The sequence below is a fragment of the Acipenser ruthenus genome, chromosome 35 (assembly GCF_902713425.1).
Source record: "Acipenser ruthenus chromosome 35, fAciRut3.2 maternal haplotype, whole genome shotgun sequence".
In the NCBI taxonomy this organism is placed as follows: Eukaryota; Metazoa; Chordata; class Actinopteri; order Acipenseriformes; family Acipenseridae; genus Acipenser; species Acipenser ruthenus.
The window spans coordinates 4,897,321-4,918,961 of record NC_081223.1 but is presented as its reverse complement, the minus strand read 5'-3'; the positions used below and the strand labels follow the sequence as shown (position 1 = coordinate 4,918,961).

Here is a 21,641-nt window from a genome sequence, read left to right as displayed (position 1 = left end):
AAGAATTGTGTTTTTTGGTTTCCAAATGGAGGCGTGGGTGCAAATCTCACTTCTGACAGTTGACTTTTACTTATTTTTAAAATGAATAAATGTGTTCATTTTATTATAAAAGATTTTCAAGGAAATCAACAGCTGATACCAAACTCTTGTCAGCACTCAATACCATTTTAATTTCTGCCTCGTCAAACAAGCTCGAGCCACAGCACACAGTGCTGCTGCATTGGGACACAGAGGTGGATTTTAAAGCGACTGAATCAACGAGCTGAGACTACTTTTTGAAGAAATTGAAAACATACCTCTAGTCGAAATATTTGCTATTTAGTTAATCCATTTATTTTTTGAATTTGCAAATGGCAGACTACATTGCCAAAAATCTGACAATCTGATTTGCTCATATCAAGCTGCGATGTAGCCTATGAGAATCACTGGCATAATTCGAGGGGAATTAGCTCAAATGGTAGAGCGCTCGCTTCGCATGCGCGAAGTAGCGGGATCGATGCCCGCATTCTCCAAATAGTTTTAATATATCTGCGTATTTAGTCCCAACGCATTATGGAGATACATACAGTGTGACAATTCTTTGTAACAGAGTCGCCCGCCCTACATGTGTATTTTAAAGCAGTCTGCTAATTTGTAATATTCCCGCAGACTGAAAAACTGCAGTGCGCCCTCCATCGTATGCCTTGCGAGAAGCACAAAGGGAGATTTTTTATATTTTTTAGCAATTGAAGAGTTTGTGTTAATTGAGAATAAATATAAATGGCTTGAAGTTTGCTTTAATTTGTAACGTGTTTGTAATGAATTAGTAGTTTTTTACCATCATTGTACTGTATACTAGCTACTGTTGCATGTCCAGGAGCTCATTAATCAGCTTCCCATATGGTCTAGCGGTTAGGATTCCTGTTTTTCACCTAGGTGGCCTGGGTTTGACTCCCGGTATGGGAATGTCTTTGTTATTGTCATTTTGTTACAGAACTGTGGTCATGTGTAATGTGTTTTCATTATGATGATAAACCAACAGTTACTGCTGCAATGTTACTGCAGAATGATGCAATGTATTTGACTCTATTCACATCACCTCACATTTCACTGGTTGCCTACGAGGGCTTGAGAGGGGTGACGTAAAAGTGAGAGAGAAAGAGCAAAGTTTAAACACATAACATACAACAATCTGACACTCGCTCCCGACGGGTCAGGCAGCATCCTCTGGCTGCTGGGCATTTAGTGGAACAAGAGACAGGAAGGGGACCAACAGGACAAAAGGACAGATCCTTCGCAACTCAGTGCGGCATCCTCAGGCAGCTAAGCTGTCAGCTGGGCAGCGTGGAGAGCTTAGGAAATGTGTCTCGGGTCCGTTTAGGAGAGACAAAAACAGAGAACCCCCTCCGTTTAGGACAGACAGAAACAGAGAAACGATGGAATGCTGTCAGTAGTGTGCAGTGGCCTGCTATAGAGAGCAGAGAGCTGCTGAATGCAGTGGAAATTGGTATTTGAGAGTTAAGGCGTTTAAGATGATGTCGGAGATGGGTCTGCCTTTGGGCAGAGATGAAGAATGCGTAGATCTGAGGCCTCTGCAGAACCTGAGAGGATGAGAATGCGTTGCTCGGAGGCTGCTGCAAAACCTATTGATTTGATCAGGAGCAGTCTAAGAGTGTATTGTCTGTTGCGGTGTTGGAGGACTCTTGACTGAAATGTTGATAATCGTAGGACATAGTTTCCGTATGTGCCTGGAAGCTCAAATTGAATGAAATGGACTTTGAAAGTTGTATTAAGTGCCTTGATGAAGTTGGGGGCAAATGAGGAAGTGCAAATCCGGGAGCAAGAAGGTTGCAGGAATGGCCTGATGCAAGGAAGCTGGAAAATTAATGTGACAGTGGATTCTTAACATCTCAGAAAGCTGATAAGCATGGCTTCATGACCAGATCCTCGAAGGGAGGGGTTTTGATTTGAAATAATCAAGTTAATATATGAAGCAAAAGAGGTTGAGGCAGGAGGGGAATGAGAATCCCTCGGAAAGACAACGAACTGCAGGAATTGATAGAAAGTTTGGAGTGTGCGAGATTCGCAGCGATAGCAAATCAGTTTAAATTATGTAGTTTGTGGTGTTATGCTGCCATCTCGAGGTTGCGATTGGAATTGAAACTATTGGCTTCAGTGAAGCAGGGTAGCATATATTTGGTTATTGCGATTAAAATCCTTGTCTATGGATAAAACGTTTGCTTTAGAACAGTTAGTGATGATATAAGTAAGTTAACGTAGGTCTAGAAGAGGAGCCTGCAGTATTTAGATGTCATAATTCGGCGAGTTGAAGCTCTCATGTTGCAAAAGCGCAGCAGCAGGAGCCAGAAGATTGCAGTAGTGAGGCACAGGCTCGCATTGCCTGTTAAAGCTGCCTGGTCGCCATGGCAACTTACCACTCCCAGTAGTCACTCGATGAGGCGTTGCCATGGTAACCATGGTCTGTGAGGCACCTTTGTGAAAGAGTTGCAGTGCAGCGGTGATGTCGGAACAGTCTTTCTGATGAAAACGCAGAGCAAGCTGAGAATGACGCTGCGCTTTGAACGGCGCTGTAGCTGCGCTGGAGACTGGAGGGAGCAGAAAAGACTAACGATGGAGCTCCTGCTGAAAAATACAAAAGCTGAATGATGAAAAGAATCACCTGAGCAGGTAGGTAAATAGCTGATACTGTCTACCAGCGCTGAGCAGAGAAATGACCTGCAGTGAAAAGAGCGAACAACAAAAAAACAAACACAGACCAAAAACAAACACAGACGAAGGGCGGAAGCAGTGCTGGGTGTATAAATAGAAAAGAAGGAGAGATTGACATGCAAGCTACCTAACGGGATTGCCCATACCGCTCTGGTCACGCCCTTTTTACCTGACCAAACACAGCAGCGCAAGATAATGGCAGAGAGACTGGAACTTGATTGAAATTTGTTTGTCGCTATATAATCAATAAATTGTATAAATAAATGTCCGGAGACATTCAAATCCAGGCACGTTAAAAAATGAAATATAGTGGAATAGAAATAAAGACGGCTTTGACCTCGACGTGATTTGAACACGCAACCTTCTGATCTGGAGTCAGACGCGCTACCGTTGCGCCACGAAGTCCTGGCGTAGTGCATGCTTGTTATGCAATCCTAGAGTGCACAGCGTGACGTGACAGAATGCAATAATGTGTTAATTTACCCAAAAAAAGAAACATAAATAAATGTGTAGGTATTTATTTGTGAATAAACTATATTGCTTCTATGATGGGACCGGAGACCTTACATCCGCATTCTAATGATCGTCCCACCCCAGAGAGACTTTGTCTTGACCAGGGATTAATATAATTTAAAAACAAACTGCGATGGTTCCACGCGATGGGAATGTGAATAGAGTCAAATACATTTGCATCATTCTGTATATATATAATATATATATTTCGAGTAACTGTAGCTTTATTATCATATTGAAGACACATTACACATGACCACAGTTCTGTAACAAAATGACAATAACAAGAACGTTCCCATACCGGGAGTCGAACCCGGGCCGCCTGGGTGAAAACCAGGAATCCTAACCGCTAGACCATATGGGAAGCTGAGGAACAAACTCATGGACATGCAACAGTAGCTAGTATACAGTACAATGATTGGTAAAAACACAAGAACCGATATTTCATTATAAACACGTTACAAATGAAAGCAAACTTCAAGCCATTTATTTTTATTCTCAATTAACACAAACTCTTTAATTGCTAATAAATAAATAAATAAATAAATAAATAAATAAATAAATAATCTCCCTTTGTGCTTCTCGGAAGACATACGATGGACGGCGCACTGCAATTTTATCAGTCTAGTGAATATTACAAATTAGGAGACTGTGCTTTAAAATACACATGTAGGGCGGGCGTCTCTTTTACAAACAATTGTCACACTTTGTATTTATCTCCATAATGCGTTGGGACTAAATACGCAGATACGTTAAAACTCTTTGGAGAATGCGGGCATCGATCCCGCTACTTCTCGCATGCTAAGCGAGCGCTCTACCATTTGAGCTAATTCCCCTTTAATGGTACCAGCGATTCTCATAGGCTACATCGCAGCTTGATATGAGCAATTCAGATTGTCCTAATGTCTGCCATTTGCAAATTCAAAACATTTTTTTAATTAAATAGCAAATATTTCGACGAGAGGCATGTTTTCAATTTCTTCAAAAAGTAGTCTCAGCTCGTTGATTCAGTCGCTTTAAAATCCACCTCTGTGTCCCGATGCAGCAGCGGTGTGTGCTGTGGCTCAAGCTTGTTTGACGAGGCAGGCAATGCAAAAATGCCAAAACTTGCTTTTGTATCACATGACAAACTTAAGGTCTGCTTTAACGGCTTGGCTGTCTCAAGTTAGTTTGTATTGTTAATGTAACACCTCGTTGTTGCCCAGTCATTGTATCATATGAAGAAGAGCTTGCCAGGTGGGGGCGACGGTCTGCCAATAAAAGTTAAGACTATATTTGCAAGTATCATTTCTAGAGTGAAACATGTTTTGAATGGATTGGTCTCGGTATCCACCAGGAGGAGTGGGAGTGTTTTCTTCTCAGCACCGAGCTGACAATAAGTTCAGTTGTTTAAATCATTAAGCAAATTTCAAATGGATCACTGCTAATGTTAAAACAATTTAAGAACACTTTAAACAGTAATGTGATTTGCACTATGCAGGACTAGATTGAGCTTAAATAAAGACATTACATCTGAAAATAACTTGTGCTTACCCCCACTTACAAGGAAAGTGTCAAACTTTGTATTCGACAGCAGTTGGAGAATGCCGAAGTCGATCATCCTAGCATGTTAAACGAGGGCATTTCTCATGTAAGCTACTTCCACTAATTGATCGTTTATACTGTTCTCAATGGTCCGCATCCCAGCCTGAGACCATGATCCAGTGGTAGACGGAGATGTTTTTCAAAGTAATGTGTTATTTGGAATATTAAAACAATCAAGTTAAATAACACATGTTTGGACACAAAATATTTTTCAGTGACGTTAACAAGTAGTCTGTTTACAACAAAATGCAATCTGTGTTAGGAACACTATTTTAGTCAGATTTAAAATGGAAATTAAAATGGTATTGAGTGCTGAGAAGAGTGTGGTATCAGCTGTTGATTTCCTTGAAACAATCTTTTATAGTAAAATGAACACATTTATTCCTTTTAAAAATAAGTAAAATTGAACTGTCAGAAGTGGGATTTGAACCCACATCTCCACTCGGAGACCAGAACACACAATTCTTTGGAAAGACAGAGTTCTTGTAGATGCCTGTAGATGCCAGGCATTCCGGTTCAGATCTGAAATTCTGTGTCATACAAAAAATCATTTCAAGATCGCGGTGGTGGTGATCTCGATCAAAAACTATTACAATGTGAATCAAAAAGGATCTTCTATCTCCATAAATAAATTATAGCGCTTTGAGATTATATATGTTACTTGCGGATTGTTTAGAAATGTACTTAATTATATTAAAGCTGTTCTAAAAAAGAATGTTATCTCGAAAATGGAGTCTTGTCAAGCTGAAATAGCGTTAGACTGACAATCTAAAGGTCCCTGGTTTGATCCCAGGTTTCGGCAAACAGCAAGAATTTTTTTGTTTTGTATTATTTTGAACTAAAAAACAGAGCACATTTTTTTCTTCAGTGTAATTGGAAGAAATAACAACGTATCAGAGTGCCATTTACTAAAGTGATTAAGAAATGCAAAAAGCATCGTCCCTGGGTGGGCTTGAACCACCAACCTTTCGGTTAACAGCCGAACGCGCTAACCGATTGCGCCTCAGAGACCAACCTGTCAAACTACAAAAACTAACTTGCTGCAGCACTCTAGCACAAGCAAGGACTTTGTAAAGAATTGTGTGTTGGTTTCCAAATGGAGGCGTGGGTTCAAATCCCACTCTGACAGTTGACTTTTACTTATTTTTAAAATGAAAAAATGTGTTCATTTTATTATAAAAGATTTTCAAGGAAATCAACAGCTGATACCAAACTCTTGTCAGCACTCAATACCATTTTAATTTCTGCCTCGTCAAACAAGCTCGAGCCACAGCACACAGTGCTGCTGCATCGGGACAGAAGTGGATTTTAAAGCGACTGAATCAACAAGCTGAGACTACTTTTTGAAGAAATTGAAAACATACCTCTAGTCGAAATATTTGCTATTTAGTTAATCCATTTATTTTTTGAATTTGCAAATGGCAGACTACATTGCCAAAAATCTGACAATCTGAATTGCTCATATCAAGCTGTGATGTAGCCTATGAGAATCACAGGCATAATTCGAGGGGAATTAGCTCAAATGGTAGAGCGCTCGCTTAGCATGCGAGAAGTAGTAGGATCGATGCCCGCATTCTCCAAATAGTTTTAATATATCTGCGTATTTAGTCCCAACGCATTATGGAGATACATACAGTGTGACAATTCTTTGTAACAGAGTCGCCCGCCCTACATGTGTATTTTAAAGCAGTCTGCTAATTTGTAATATTCCCGCAGACTGAAAAACTGCAGTGCGCCCTCCATCGTATGCCTTCCGAGAAGCACAATGGGAGATTTTTTTTATATTTTTCAGCAATTGAAGAGTTTGTGTTAATTGAGAATAAATATAAATGGCTTGAAGTTTGCTTTAATTTGTAACGTGTTTGTAATGAATTAGTGGTTTTTTTTACCATCATTGTACTGTATACTAGCTACTGTTGCATGTCCAGGAGTTTGTTAATCAGCTTCCCATATGGTCTAGCGGTTAGGATTCCTGTTTTTCACCCAGGTGGCCCGGGTTCGACTCCCGGTATGGGAACGTCTTTGATATTGTCATTTTGTTACAGAACTGTGGTCATGTGTAGTGTGTTTTCTTTATGATGATAAACCTACAGTTACTTGAAATTATATATATATATATATATATATATATATATATATATATATATATATATATATATATACAGAATGATGCAATGTATTTGCCTCTATTCACATCACCTCACATTTCACTGGTTGCCTACGAGGGCTTGAGAGGGGTGACGTAAAAGTGAGAGAGAAAGATCAAAGTTTAAACACATAACATACAACAATCTGACACTCGCTCCCGACGGGTCAGGCAGCATCCTCTGGCTGCTGGCCATTTATTGGAACAAGAGACAGGAAGGGGACCAACAGGACAAAAGGACAGATCCTTCGCAACTCAGTGCGGCATCCTCAGGCAGCTAAGCTGTCAGCTGGGCAGCTTGGAGAGCTTAGGAAAAGTGTCTCGGGTCCATTTAGGAGGGATGAAAACAGAGAACCCCCTCCGTTTAGGACAGACGGAAACAGAGAAACGATGGAATGCTGTCAGTAGTGTGCAGTGGCCTGCTGTACAGAGCAGAGAGCTGCTGAATGCAGTGGAAATTGGTATTTGAGAGTTAAGGCGTTTAAGATGATGTCGGAGATGGGTCTGCCTTTGGGCAGAGATGAAGAATGCGTAGATCTGAGGCCTCTGCAGAACCTGAGAGGATGAGAATGTGTTGCTCGGAGGCTGCTGCAAAACCTATTGATTTGGTCAGGAGCAGTCTAAGAGTGTATTGTCTATTGCGGTGATGGAGGATGCTTGACTGAAATGTTGATAATCGTAGGACATAGTTTCCGTATGTGCCTGGAAGCTCAAATTGAATGAAATGGACTTTGAAAGTTGTATTAAGTGCCTTGATGAAGTTGGGGGCAAATGAGGAAGTGCAAATCAGGGAACAAGAAGGTTGCAGGAATGGCCTGATGCAGGGAAGCTGGAAAATTAATGTGACGGTGGATTCTTAACATTTCAGAAAGCTGATAAGCACGGCTTCATGACCAGATCCTCGAAGGGAGGGGTTTTGATTTGAAATAATCAAGTTAATATATGAAGCAAAAGAGGTTGAGGCAGGACGGGACTGAGAATCCCTCGGAAAGACAACGAACTGCAGGAATTGATATAAAGTTTGGAGTGTGCGAGATTCGCAGCGATAGCAAATCAGTTTAAATTATGTAGTTTGTGGTGTTATGCTGCCATCTCGAGGTTGCGATTGGAATTGAAACTATTGGCTTCAGTGAAGCAGGGTAGCATATATTTGGTTATTGCGATTAAAATCCTTGTCTATGTATAAAACATTTTCTTTTGAACAGTTAATGATGATATAAGTAAGTTAACGTAGGTCTAGAAGGAGAGCCTGCAGTATTTAGATGTCACAATTCGGCGAGTTGAAGCTCTCATGTTGCAAAAGCGCAGCAGCAGGAGCCAGAAGATTGCAGTAGTGAGGCACAGGCTCGCATTGCCTGTTAAAGCTGCCTGGTCGCCATGGCAACTTACCACTCCCAGTAGTCACTCGATGAGGCGTTGCCGTGGTAACCATGGTCTGTGAGGCGCCGGTGTGAAAGAGTTGCAGTGCAGCGGTGACGTCGGAACAGTCTTTCTGATGAGAACGCAGAGCAAGCTGAGAATGACGCTGCGCTTTGAACGGCGCTGTAGCTGCGCTGGAGACTGGAGGAGCAGAGAAGACTAACGATGGATCTCCTGCAGAAAAATACAAAAGCTGAATGATGAAAAGAATCACCTGAGCAGGTCGGAAAATAGCTGATACTGTCTACCAGTGCTGAGCAGAGAAATGACCTGCAGTGAAAGGAGCGAACAACAAAAAAACAAACACAGACCAAAAACAGACACAGACGAAGGGCAGAAGCAGTGCTGGGTGTATAAATAGAAAAGAAGGAGAGATTGACATGCAAGCTACCTAACGGGATTGCCCATACCGCTCTGGTCACGCCCTTTTTACCGGACCAAACACAGCAGCGCAAGATAATGGCAGAGAGACTGGAACTTGATTGAAACTGAACTGCCCCACCCCAGGAAGTAATTTGTTTGTCGCTTTTTAACACCGTGTAACAATTTTTTTTATTTTTTTTGGTTCCTGGGTAGTAAGTGTTATTTCCTAATTGCTTATGCCTCAAAAGTATAGAAAATGGCTATTATTCCCCACAAACTTTGCTTTTGTGACCAGGACAGTGATATTTTGAAATTTACCTATTTTCCAGAACATTCCAGATAGATTCATTGCTGAGTAAACTTGGAGTAACTTCTAGAACTTTCTAGAACTTTTCAGTAATATAAATAGTAGTATAAATACAGGGACCTTAAGCCCACCAGTTCAGTTTAGTTCCAGCTGCCTAAGTGGATACATATCTGCATTTTTATGAGATGGCATCAAGGTCATAGGAGACTTCAAAATGGTGGCATTCCTGATGGGTCTCCAAGGTGTTTTTACCAAGTTTCCCTGCTATCTTTGCCTTTGGGACAGCAGGGACACCAAGGCGCACTACCACAGGCGGGACTGGCCACAGCGGACCGAGTTCTCTGTGGGGAGGAACAACGTCAAGTGGGAGCCACTGGTGGACCCCCGGAAGGTGCTGATGCCACCACTGCACATCAAATTGGGCCTTATGAAACAATTTGTCAGAGCTCTAGGTAAGGAGTCGGCAGCCTTCAAGTACCTTCAAGACTTCTTCCCTAAGCTGTCTGAGGCAAAGGTCAAAGCCGGTGACTTCGTCAGACCACAGATAAAGAAGATCCTGGAGTGCAATGAATTCCCCAAGAAGCTCACTAGTAAGGAGAAAGCGGCTTGGAACAGCTTTGTCGCAGTGGTTCGGGGCTTCCTGGGCAATCACAAGGCTGAAAACTATGTGGAGCTGGATGAGACTGGTGAAGAACTACGGCACAATGGGCTGTAGGATGTCCCACATAGTCCATATCCTTGATGCTCATCTTGATAAATTCAAGGAGAACATGGTAGCGTACTCGGAGGAGCAAGGCCAGCGCTTCCACCAGGATATACTGGACTTTGAACGCCGCTACCAAGGACAGTATAACGAGAACATGATGGGAGACTACATTTGGGGGCTGATTCGTGAAAGTGATTTACAGTATAATCGTAAATCTCGAAAAACTACTCACTTCTAAATCTTTTGTAGTCATTTTTGTATTACTTTAGTATAAATACATGTTAATTTGGATTCATATGTTGTTTTTTTCTGACTTTATGTGAACGAAAAGACACAAATTTGCTTGTTTTCTCATTGGAAATAGGTAAATTTCAAAATATCACTGTCCTGGTCACAAAAGCAAAGTTTGTGGGGAATAAAGCCATTTTCTATACATTTGAGGCATAAGCAATTAGGAAATAACACCTACTACCCAGGAACAAAAATTGTGTTACATAGTGTAATCAATATGTTGTGTAGGCTAAATTGTATAAATAAATGTCCGGAGACATTTAAATCCAAACACGTTAAAAAATGAAATATAGTGGAATAGAAATAAAGACGGCTTTGACCTCAACGTGATTTGAACACGCAACCTACTGATCTGGAGTCAGACGCGCTACCGTTGCGCCACAAAGTCCTGGCGTAGTGCATGCTTGTTATGCAATCCTAGAGTGCACAGCGTGACATGACAGAATGCAATAATGTGTTAATTTACCAAAAAAAGGAACAAATAAATGTGTAGGTATTTATTTGTGAATAAACTATCTTGCTTCTATGTTGGGACCGGAGACCTTACATCCGCATTCTAATGATCGTCCCACCCCAGAGAGACTTTGTCTTGACCAGGGATTAATATAATTTAAAAACAAACTGCGATGGTTCCACGCGATGGGAATGTGAATAGAGTCAAATACATTTGCATCATTCTGTATATATATATATATATATATATATATATAATTTCAAGTAACTGTAGGTTTATCATCATAAAGAAAACACATTACACATTACCACAGTTCTGTAACAAAATGACAATAACAAGAACGTTCCCATACCGGGAGTCGAACCCGGGCCGCCTGGGTGAAAACCAGGAATCCTAACCGCTAGACCATATGGGAAGCTGATTAACAAGCTCCTGGACATGCAACAGTAGCTAGCATACAGTACAATGATTGGTAAAAACACAAGAACCGATATTTCATTATAAACACGTTACAAATGAAAGCAAACTTCAAGCCATTTATTTTTATTCTCAATTAACACAAACTCTTTAATTGCTAATAAATAAATAAATAAATAAATAAATAAATAAATAAATAATCTCCCTTTGTGCTTCTCGGAAGACATACGATGGACGGCGCACTGCAGTTTTTCAGTCTGGGGAATATTACAAATTAGGAGACTGTGCTTTAAAATACACATGTAGGGCGGGCGTCTCTGTTACAAAGAATTGTCACACTTTGTATTTATCTCCATAATGCGTTGGGACTAAATACGCAGATACGTTAAAACTATTTGGAGAATGCGGGCATCGATCCCGCTACTTCTCGCATGCTAAGCGAGCGCTCTACCATTTGAGCTAATTCCCCTCGTATTGTGTCAGCGATTCTCATAGGCTACATCGCAGCTTGATACGAGCAATTCAGATTGTCCTATTTTTTTTTTTTTTTTTTTGGGGGGGGGCAAGGCAATGTAGTCTGCCTTTTGCAAATTCAAAACATTTTTTTAATTAAATAGCAAATATTTCGACGAGAGGCATGTTTTCAATTTCTTCAAAAAGTAGTCTCAGCTCGTTGATTCAGTCGCTTTAAAATCCACCTCTGTGTCCCGATGCAGCAGCGCTGTGTGCTGTGGCTCGAGCTTGTTTGACGAGGCAGACAATGCAAAAATGCCAAAACTTGCTTTTGTATCACATGACAAACTTAAGGTATGCTTTAACGACTTGGCTGTCTCAAGTTAGTTTGTATTTTTAATGGAACACCTCGTTGTTGCCCAGTCATTGTATCATATGAAGTAGAGCTTGCCAGCTGGGGGTGACGGTCTGCCAATAAAAGATAAGACTATATTTGCAAGGATCATTTCTAGAGTGAAACTGTTTTGAAGGGATTGGTCTCGGTATCCACCAGGAGGAGTGGGAGTGTTTTCTTCTCAGCACCGAGCTGACAATAAGTTCAGTTGTTTAAATCATGAAGCAAATTTCAAATGGATCACTGCTAATGTTAAAACAATTTAAGAACACTTTAAACAGTAATGTGATTTGCACTACGCAGGACTAGATTGATCTTAAATAAAGACATTACATCTGAAAATAACTTGTGCTTACCCCCACTTACAAGGAAAGTGTCAAACTTTGTATTCGTCCTCATAACGTGTTAGAAAATGTAAACAGCAGTTGGAGAATGCCGAAGTCGATCTTCCCAGCATGTTAAACGAGGGCATTTCTCCTGTAAGCTACGTCTAGTAATAGATCGTTTATACTGTTCTCAATGGTCCGCATCCCAGCCTGAGACCACGATCCAGTTGTAGACGGAGATGTTTTTCAAAGTAATATGTTATTTGGAATATTAAAACAATCAAGTTAAATAACACATGTTTGGACACAAAATATTTTTCAGTGACGTTAACAAGTAGTCTGTTTACAACAAAATGCAATCTGTGTTAGGAACACTATTTTAGTCGGATTTAAAATGGAAATTAAAATGGTATTGAGTGCTGAGAAGAGTGTGGTATCAGCTGTTGATTTCCTTGAAACAATCTTTTATAGTAAAATGAACACATTTATTCCTTTTAAAAATAAGTAAAATTGAACTGTCAGAAGTGGGATTTGAACACACATCTCCACTCGGAGACCGGAACACACAATTCTTTGGAAAGACAGAGTTCTTGTAGATGCCTGTAGATGCCAGGCATTCCGGTTCAGATCTGAAATTCTGTGTCATTCAAAAAATCATTTCAAGATCGCGGTGGTGGTGATCTCGATCAAAAACTATTACAATGTGAATCAAAAAGGATCTTCTATCTCCATGAATAAATTACAGCGCTTTGAGATGATATATGTTACTAGCGGATTGTTTAGAAATGTACTTAATTATATTAAAGCTGTTCTAAAAAAGAATGTTATCTCGAAAATGGAGTCTTGTCAAGCCGAAATAGCGTTAGACTGAAAATCTAAAGGTCCCTGGTTTGATCCCAGGTTTTGGCAAACAGCAAGAATTTTTTTGTTTTGTATTATTTTGAACTAAAAAACAGAGCACTTTTTTTCTTCAGTGTAATTGGAAGAAATAACAACGTATCAGAGTGCCATTTTCTAATGTGATTAAGAAATGCAAAAAGCATCGTCCCTGGGTGGACCTGAACCACCAACCTTTCGGTTAACAGCCGAAAGCGCTAACCGATTGCGCCACAGAGACCAACCTGTCAAACTACAAAAACTAACTTGCTTCAGCATTCTAGCACAAGCAAGGACTTTGTAAAGAATTGTGTGTGTTGGTTTCCGAATGGAGGCGTGGGTTCAAATCCCACTTCTGACAGTTGACTTTTACTTATTTTTAAAATGAATAAATGTGTTCATTTTATTATAAAAGATTTTCAAGGAAATCAACAGCTGATACCAAACTCTTGTCAGCACTCAATACCATTTTAATTTCTGCCTCGTCAAACAAGCTCGAGCCACAGCACACAGTGCTGCTGCATCGGGACAGAGGTGGATTTTAAAGCGACTGAATCAACGAGCTAAGACTACTTTTTGAAGAAATTGAAAACATACCTCTAGTCGAAATATTTGCTATTTAGTTAATCCATTTATTTTTTGAATTTGCAAATGGTAGACTATTGCCAAAAATCTGACAATCTGAATTGCTCATATCAAGCTGCAATGTAGCCTATGAGAATCACTGGCATAATTCGAGGGGAATTAGCTCAAATGGTAGAGCGCTCGCTTAGCATGCGAGAAGTAGCGGGATCGATGCCCGCATTCTCCAAATAGTTTTAATATATCTGCGTATTTAGTCCCAACGCATTATGGAGATACATACAGTGTGACAATTCTTTGTAACAGTGTCGCCCGCCCTACATGTGTATTTTAAAGCAGTCTGCTAATTTGTAATATTCCCGCAGACTGAAAAACTGCAGTGCGCCCTCCATCGTATGCCTTCCGAGAAGCACAAAGGGAGATTTTTTTATATTTTTTAGCAATTGAAGAGTTTGTGTTAATTGAGAATAAATATAAATGGCTTGAAGTTTGCTTTAATTTGTAACGTGTTTGTAATGAATTAGTGGTTTTTTACTGGTTTTCACCCAGGCGGCCCGGGTTCGACTCCCGGTATGGGAACGTCTTTGTTATTGTCATTTTGTTACAGAACTGTGGTCATGTTTAGTGTGTTTTCTTTATGATGATAAACCTACAGTTACTTGAAATTATATATATATATGTATATATATATATATATATATATATATATATATATGTATATATATATATATATATATATATATATATATATATATATATATATATATATATATATATATATATATAAGAATGATGCAATGTATTTGCCTCTATTCACATCACCTCACATTTCACTGGTTGCCTACGAGGGCTTGAGAGGGGTGACGTAAAAGTGAGAGAGAAAGATCAAAGTTTAAACACATAACATACAACAATCTGACACTCGCTCCCGACGGGTCAGGCAGCATCCTCTGGCTGCTGGCCATTTAGTGGAACAAGAGACAGGAAGGGGACCAACAGGACAAAAGGACAGATCCTTCGCAACTCAGTGCGGCATCCTCAGGCAGCTAAGCTGTTAGCTGGGCAGCGTGGAGAGCTTAGGAAAAGTGTCTCGGGTCCGTTTAGGAGGGATGAAAACAGAGAACCCCCTCCGTTTAGGACAGACGGAAACAGAGAAACGATGGAATGCTGTCAGTAGTGTGCAGTGGCCTGCTGTAGAGAGCAGAGAGCTGCTGAATGCAGTGGAAATTTGTATTTGAGAGTTAAGGCGTTTAAGATGATGTCGGAGATGGGTCTGCCTTTGGGCAGAGATGAAGAATGCGTAGATCTGAGGCCTCTGCAGAACCTGAGAGGATGAGAATGTGTTGCTCGGAGGCTGCTGCAAAACCTATTGATTTGATCAGGAGCAGTCTAAGAGTGTATTGTCTGTTGCGGTGTTGGAGGACGCTTGACTGAAATGTTGATAATCGTAGGACATAGTTTCCGTATGTGCCTGGAAGCTCAAATTGAATGAAATGGACTTTGAAAGTTGTATTAAGTGCCTTGATGAAGTTGGGGGCAAATGAGGAAGTGCAAATCCGGGAGCAAGAAGGTTGCAGGAATGTGACAGTGGATTCTTAAAATCTCAGAAAGCTGATAAGCATGGCTTCATGACCAGATCCTCGAAGGGAGGGGTTTTGATTTGAAATAATCAAGTTAATATATGAAGCAAAAGAGGTTGAGGCAGGACGGGACTGAGAATCCCTCAGAAAGACAACGAACTGCAGGAATTGATAGAAAGTTTGGAGTGTGCGAGATTCGCAGCGATAGCAAATCAGTTTAAATTATGTAGTTTGTGGTGTTATGCTGCCATCTCGAGGGTGCGATTGGAATTGAAACTATTGGCTTCAGTGAAGCAGGGTAGCATATATTTGGTTATTGCGATTAAAATCCTTGTCTATGGATAAAATGTTTGCTTTAGAACAGTTAGTGATGATATAAGTAAGTTAACGTAGGTCTAGAAGAGGAGCCTGCAGTATTTAGATGTCATAATTCGGCGAGTTGAAGCTCTCATGTTGCAAAAGCGCAGCAGCAGGAGCCAGAAGATTGCAGTAGTGAGGCACAGGCTCGCATTGCCTGTTAAAGCTGCCTGGTCGCCATGGGAACCTACCACTCCCAGTAGTCACTCGATGAGGCGTTGCCATGGTAACCATGGTCTGTGAGGCGCCTTTGTGAAAGAGTTGCAGTGCAGCGGTGACGTCGGAACAGTCTTTCTGATGAAAACGCAGACCAAGTTGAGAATGACGCTGCGCTTTGAACGGCGCTGTAGCTGCGCTGGAGACTGGAGGGAGCAGAAAAGACTAACGATGGAGCTCCTGCAGAAAAATACAAAAGCTGAATGATGAAAAGAATCACCTGAGCAGGTAGGAAAATAGCTGATACTGTCTACCAGCGCTGAGCAGAGAAATGACCTGTAGTGAAAGGAGCGAACAACAAAAAAACAAACACAGACCAAAAACAAACACAGACGAAGGGCTGAAGCAGTGCTGGGTGTATAAATAGAAAAGAAGGAGAGATTGACATGCAAACTACCTAACGGGATTGCCCATACCGCTCTGGTCACGCCCTTTTTACCTGACCAAACAAAGCAGCGCAAGATAATGGCAGAGAGACTGGAACTTGATTGAAATTTGTTTGTCGCTATATAATCAATAAATTGTATAAATAAATGTCCGGAGACATTCAAATCCAGGCACGTTAAAAAATGAAATATAGTGGAATAGAAATAAAGACGTCTTTGACCTCGACGTGATTTGAACACGCAACCTTCTGATCTGGAGTCAGACGCGCTACCGTTGCGCCACGAAGTCCCGGCGTAGTGCATGCTTGTTATGCAATGCTAGAGTGCACAGCGTGACGTGACAGAATGCAATAATGTGTCAATTTACCAAAAAAAGAAACAAAAATAAATGTGTAGGTATTTATTTGTGAATAAACTATCTTGCTTCTATGACGGGACCGGAGACCTTACATCCGCATTCTAATGATCGTCCCACCCCAGAGAGACTTTGTCTTGACCAGGGATTAATATAATTTAAAAACAAACTGCGATGGTTCCACGCGATGGGAATGTGAATAGAGTCAAATACATTTGCATCATTCTGTATATATATAATATATATATTTCGAGTAACTGTAGCTTTATTATCATATTGAAGACACATTACACATGACCACAGTTCTGTAACAAAATGACAATAACAAGAACGTTCCCATACCGGGAGTCGAACCCGGGCCGCCTGGGTGAAAACCAGGAATCCTAACCGCTAGACCATATGGGAAGCTGAAGAACAAAATCATGGACATGCAACAGTAGCTAGTATACAGTACAATGATTGGTAAAAACACAAGAACCGATATTTCATTATAAACACGTTACAAATGAAAGCAAACTTCAAGCCATTTATTTTTATTCTCAATTAACACAAACTTTAATTGCTAATAAATAAATAAATAAATAAATAAATAAATAATCTCCCTTTGTGCTTCTCGGAAGACATACGATGGACGGCGCACTGCAGTTTTTCAGTCTGGGGAATATTACAAATTAGGAGACTGTGCTTTAAAATACACATGTAGGGCGGGCGTGTCTGTTACAAAGAATTGTCACACTGTATTTATCTCCATAATGCGTTGGGACTAAATACGGAGATACATTAAAACTATTTGGAGAATGCGGGCATCGATCCCGTTACTTCTTGCATGCTAAGCGAGCGCTCTACCATTTTAGCTAATTCCCCTCGAAATGTGTCAGCGATTCTCATAGGCTACATCGCAGCTTGATATGAGCAATTCAGATTGTCAGATTTTTGGCAATGTAGTCTGCCATTTGCAAATTCAAAAAATAAATGGATTAACTAAATAGCAAATATTTCGACTAGAGGTATGTTTTCAATTTCTTCAAAAAGTAGTCTTAGCTCGTTGATTCAGTCGCTTTAAAATCCACCTATGTCCCAATGCAGCAGCACTGTGTGCTGTGGCTCGAGCTTGTTTGACGAGGCAGAAATTAAAATGGTATTGAGTGCTGACAAGAGTTTGGTATCAGCTGTTGATTTCCTTGAAAATCTTTTATAATAAAATGAAAACATTTATTCATTTTAAAAATAAGTAAAAGTCAACTGTCAGAGTGGGATTTGAACCCACGCCTCCATTCGGAAACCAACACACACAATTCTTTACAAAGTCCTTGCTTGTGCTAGAATGCTGAAGCAAGTTAGTTTTTGTAGTTTGACAGGTTGGTCTCTGTGGCGCAATCGGTTAGCGCTTTCGGCTGTTAACCGAAAGGTTGGTGGTTCAGGTCCACCCAGGGACGATGCTTTTTGCATTTATTAATCACATTAGAAAATGGCACTCTGATACGTTGTTATTTCTTCCAATTACACTGAAGAAAAAAATGTGCTCTGTTTTGTAGTTCAAAATAATACAAAACAAAAAAATTCTTGCTGTTTGCCGAAACCTGGGATCAAACCAGGGACCTTTAGATTTTCAGTCTAACGCTATTTCGGCTTGACAAGACTCCATTTTCGAGATAACATTCTTTTTTAGAACAGCTTTAATATAATTAAGTACATTTCTAAACAATCCGCTAGTAACATATATCATCTCAAAGCGCTATAATTTATTTATGGAGATAGAAGATCCTTTTTGATTCACATTGTAATAGTTTTTGATCGAGATCACCACCACCGCGATCTTGAAATGATTTTTTGTATGACACAGAATTTCAGATCTGAACCAGAATGCCTGGCATCTACAGGCATCTACAAGAACTCTGTCTTTCCAAAGAATTGTGTGTTCCGTTCTCCGAGTGGAGATGTGGGTTCAAATCCCACTTCTGACAGTTCAATTTTACTTATTTTTAAAAGGAATAAATGTGTTCATTTTACTATAAAAGATTGTTTCAAGGAAATCAACAGCTGATATCAAACTCTTCTCAGCACTCAATACCATTTTAATTTCCATTTTAAATCCGACTAAAATAGTGTTCCTAACACAGATTGCATTTTGTTGTAAACAGACTACTTGTTAACGTCACTGAAAAATATTTTGTGTCCAAACATGTGTTATTTAACTTGATTGTTTTAATATTCCAAATAACATATTACTTTGAAAAACATCTCCGTCGACCACTGGATCGTGGTCTCAGGCTGGGATGCGGACCATTGAGAACAGTATAAACCATCTATTACTAGACGCAGCTTACATGAGAAATGCCCTCGTTTAACATGCTAGGATGATCGACATCGGCATTCTCCAACTGCTGTTTACATTTTCTAACACGTTATGAGGACGAATACAAAGTTTGACAGTTTCCTTGTAAGTGGGGGTAAGCACAAGTTATTTTCAGATGTAATGTCTTTATTTAAGCTCAATCTAGTCCTGCGTAGTGCAAATCACATTACTATTTAAAGTGTTCTTAAATTGTTTTAACATTAGCAGTGATCCATTTGAAATTTGCTTAATGATTTAAACAACTGAACTTATTGTCAGCTCGGTGCTGAGAAGAAAACACTCCCACTCCTCCTGGTGGATACCGAGACCAATCCCTTCAAAACAGTTTCACTCTAGAAATGATCCTTGCAAATATAGCCTTATCTTTTATTGGCAGACCATCGCCCCCAACTGGCAAGCTCTACTTCATATGATACAATGACTGGGCAACAACGAGGTGTTACATTAACAATACAAACTAACTTGAGACAGCCAAGTCATTAAATATTTCGACTAGAAGTCCCATGTGCAAACGATAACGATCCAATTCTGGCACGTAATTGGGCCAATATAGTCAAATTGGCCTGTCAGCATTGCACCATTACTGATGAAAAGGTTTGCCAATATTGGTCCAGTATTGACCCATTTCATACATGTTTACTGGGTACCAACTACCAGCTATTTATTTATTTATTTATTTATTTATTTATAATTTTGGCTTAGAATATCCTCCATAGGCTACAAGCCGTCTAACCTGTTCTTAAGAGCCTAAATATGTAAATGTGCCTGCGTTTGAAACAATGTCTCGCAGGAAGCCTGTCCCTGGACAGTGTGGTTCAGCACCTGTTACATAGAACAGCTCCAACGATAATAAACACATTGAAACCGTTTCAAATAAAAGCTGAATTGACGAGCATCCCTGCAATGAGGACCCTGTATGGGAGGTGCCGACTAGCGATTCAACACATGATCCAGAGAAGCGGCTCTGTGTGCTTTCCAAATATCTGTTTACAGAAGAACAGGAACATCGTCCTTCAGATGAACCAGGATATTTTTTCCCTCTGTTACAGCGTCATTCAATTGATTTTCATGTTCCTGTAAAATGTCCTCTCGGGTTGGATTTAACTTACTGAATGCTCTTGTGTTAAGAAAGCGCAGCAGCTGTGAAAGAGCCCGGATAGCTCAGTCGGTAGATCATCAGACTTTTAATCTGAGGGTCCAGGGTTCAAGCCCCTGTTCGGGCGATGTTTATTTTAGGACTATGGATACATATAGCATGACAATAAAACAATGACGTCACGATTTTAACACGCTGACGTGTTCCCGTGTCAGTCTTGTTCGCAGCTGATTTACAGTCAGCAGTTCTGCAGGCACACAGCATGCTGAGATGCAGGTCACTTTTTCTTTTTTGAAGCCCCCTTGCGCGCCGCGCTGCAGACCGGTGTTTATATTGCCAAATAAATTACAGGCGAGTTTGGATATTTACTTTTAAATTAGTATACGTTACCATTCAAGTATAAACGGTATGAATGTGTTTATCGATTGAGCGTTTAACCCATTACATCCCTAGAAGGAACATAGTATAATTAAAAAAATGCCATGTAATGCTTTTGCTAACCAGTAGCTTTTTCTTTCTCGTATATAAAAGCTGCACGTCACATTTTGTAGAAGCTTGTCGTTCCTTGCTAGTGCCGCTCTATAGAACCTCCGGACTTGACCACGTTTGATAAAAACATAGAAACACAATTTTGTTGGCCCAGCCAGCCCTAGCAGTGTGGGGCAGCAGTGTGGAGTAGTGGTTAGGGGTCTGGACTCTTGACCGGAGGGTCGTGGGTTCAATCCCAGTTGGGGGACACTGCTGCTGTACCCTTGAGCAAGGTACTTTACCTAGATTTCTCCAGTAAAAACCCAACTGTATAAATGGGTAATTGTATATAAAAATAATGTGTAAAAAAATAAATGTAATTGTATGTAAAAAAAAAAAATAATGTGGTGTCTTGTAACAATTGTAAGTTGCCCTGGATAAGGGCGTCTGCTAAAAAATAAATAATAATAATAATAAAAGCCCGGACGGCAGTGGAAACAAGGTATAAATCCTAACCACTAGAGCACCAGGGAAACTGATTACTGATGCGAACATCTGGAGTGGAATGAATTATTATTCACTGAGAAAAGAAGCAGGAATCCTGCTGAACAACATGAGCAGCATGCTGCTGGGATGTGGAATTACTCTCTCCCTCTTGTGGTCACAGAGTGTGGTGCAGTCCGTGCTGCTGGGATGTGGAATTACTCTCTCCCTCTTGTGGTCACAGAGTGTAGTGCAGTCAGTGCAAGGGGATAATCATTGTTTTTAAAATGCTGGTCTGCTGAAGGGACATTTTAACATTCTTTAATATTCACTGGCAGGGGTGGAAGTTGCAGATGTTGAGATATTAGAGTCAGTGTTTCCCAGAATGCATCACTGTGAGCAGCTCCTTCCTCCAGACACAGACCACACTGTAGTGTTTAGATGACTGGGTGTGAGGAGCCTTGTGTTAACAATGGGAGAACTGGGCTGACTGGGGAGGTAACTGCTGCCTATTTCCATTGTCATGTTACTGTACTGTTATAGTGTGGAGTAGTGGTTAGGGCTCTGGACTCTTGACCGGAGGGTTGTGGGTTCAATCCCAAGTGGGGGGATACAGCTGCTGTACCTTTGAGCAAGGTACTTTACCTAGATTGCTGCAGTGAAAACCCAACTGTATGAATGGGTAATTGTATGTAAAATAAACTTATAAAATATCTTATAAGAATTGTAAGTCACCCTGGATAAGGGTGTCTGCTAAGAAATAAATAAATAATAATATTACATTAATGACAGCAGTGGTGCTCT

General features: G+C 40.3%; 7 non-coding genes across 7 annotated transcripts; 2 read left to right on the top strand and 5 right to left on the bottom strand.

Annotated features, from left to right (window-relative positions):
• Positions 1 to 3,042: 3,042 nt before the first annotated feature.
• Positions 3,043 to 3,114, bottom strand: trnaw-cca (transfer RNA tryptophan (anticodon CCA)). Its single transcript has one exon. It is a non-coding gene; the product is annotated as a tRNA-Trp (tRNA).
• Positions 3,115 to 3,514: 400 nt separating this feature from the next.
• trnae-uuc (transfer RNA glutamic acid (anticodon UUC)) lies at positions 3,515 to 3,586 on the bottom strand. The gene has a single exon. It is a non-coding gene; the product is annotated as a tRNA-Glu (tRNA).
• A 3,165-nt stretch (positions 3,587 to 6,751) lies between these two features.
• trnae-uuc (transfer RNA glutamic acid (anticodon UUC)) lies at positions 6,752 to 6,823 on the top strand. The gene has a single exon. It is a non-coding gene; the product is annotated as a tRNA-Glu (tRNA).
• A 4,012-nt stretch (positions 6,824 to 10,835) lies between these two features.
• On the bottom strand, positions 10,836 to 10,907 carry trnae-uuc (transfer RNA glutamic acid (anticodon UUC)). The gene has a single exon. It is a non-coding gene; the product is annotated as a tRNA-Glu (tRNA).
• A 5,389-nt stretch (positions 10,908 to 16,296) lies between these two features.
• trnaw-cca (transfer RNA tryptophan (anticodon CCA)) lies at positions 16,297 to 16,368 on the bottom strand. Its single transcript has one exon. It is a non-coding gene; the product is annotated as a tRNA-Trp (tRNA).
• A 399-nt stretch (positions 16,369 to 16,767) lies between these two features.
• On the bottom strand, positions 16,768 to 16,839 carry trnae-uuc (transfer RNA glutamic acid (anticodon UUC)). Its single transcript has one exon. It is a non-coding gene; the product is annotated as a tRNA-Glu (tRNA).
• A 3,101-nt stretch (positions 16,840 to 19,940) lies between these two features.
• trnak-uuu (transfer RNA lysine (anticodon UUU)) lies at positions 19,941 to 20,013 on the top strand. The gene has a single exon. It is a non-coding gene; the product is annotated as a tRNA-Lys (tRNA).
• The last annotated feature ends 1,628 nt before the right edge of the window (positions 20,014 to 21,641 follow it).